Raw genomic sequence first — 1,167 nt, 5'->3', positions numbered from 1 at the left:
AACATGAAACAGATCAGCAGCAACATGAAACAGATCAGCAGTAACATGAAACAGTTTAGCAGCAACATAAAACAGATCAGCAGCAACATGAAACAGATCAGAAGCAACATGAAACAGATCAGCAGTAACATGAAACAGATCAGCAATAACATGATGTGATTTTTTTTCATAGTGGTTATTCTGGTTAGAGATTCATGAGTCTAACAGCCTCACGGTAGAAGCTGTTCCTCAGTCTAGTGGTTCTACACTTAATACTCCTCAACCTCCTTCCTGAGGGGAGCGGGTCAAAAAGTGTGTGTGCTGGGTGAGTGAGGTCCTTCATGATGCAGGTGGCCCTCTTCCTGCATCTGGAGGTGTAAATGTCTGTGATGGTGGGGAGACTGACTCCAACATCTTCTGTGCAGCCTTCACCACTCTCTGCAAAACTTTTCTTTCTGAAGCTGTGCAGCCTCCATTTGTTACGACTCAAGGAACATAGAATGGAATGAGACCAGGAAAAGGAGGCAAGACTCAAGGATACAAAATAACAATGTTTAGTTATGTACAGTGAGGGTAAATTGCCAGCAGATCAACTCGAGCCCTGAGGAGGAAGGAGAGGGTCAGGAGGCTCTGGTTGGAGGATTTGGAGATGAATATATTGATCCAGTAGTTTTGTCTTACAGGTTGGAGGATGGCCAAAGGTTATCCAAAGCAGGCTCCAGAGAAGAAGGTGAACAGGCATGTGGCTGGAAGGCAAGGCACGAGGAACCAGGAGAGGGACTGAAGGAGAACCAAGGCACGACAGGAACTGAGGAGTAGGATCAGAGGTAGACCAAGGCACAACAGGATCCGAGGAGAAAGGTAAGTTGAAATCACAAGAGAAGGTTTGAGTATCTTAACACGAGATACAATCTTAGACCAGAGACAAAGTATACCATCAGTGGCTAATGTGCCGGCGACGAGTAACATCTGACTGCAGCCTTAAGTAGAGGAGGACCTCATTAGGTAGTTGACCATCAGGTGGTGCTGATTGGCGGCCATCTTGGAGAGCAAAGCTGCAGCAGATGGTACTCTCACACCATGCCACACATTGATGCTGGAGCACAGGATGCTCTCCACTGCACACCTGTAGGAGGAGGTGAGGACTGAGCTTCCAGACCAGCTCGTCTCAGCCGTCTGAGGAAGTAG

The 1,167-nt window shown here is 47.3% G+C and overlaps 1 protein-coding gene across 1 annotated transcript in view; it reads left to right on the top strand.

The window, feature by feature from the left end:
• The window catches only part of chrm4a (cholinergic receptor, muscarinic 4a), a 91,063-nt gene that overhangs the window by 49,337 nt on the left and 40,559 nt on the right, over positions 1-1,167 (top strand). The window lies entirely within an intron of this gene.

Source organism: Nematolebias whitei, chromosome 24, assembly GCF_014905685.2.
Source record: "Nematolebias whitei isolate Nwh7 chromosome 24, NemWhi1, whole genome shotgun sequence".
Classification (NCBI taxonomy): domain Eukaryota; kingdom Metazoa; phylum Chordata; class Actinopteri; order Cyprinodontiformes; family Rivulidae; genus Nematolebias; species Nematolebias whitei.
This window is presented reverse-complemented; position numbering and strand designations above follow the sequence as displayed.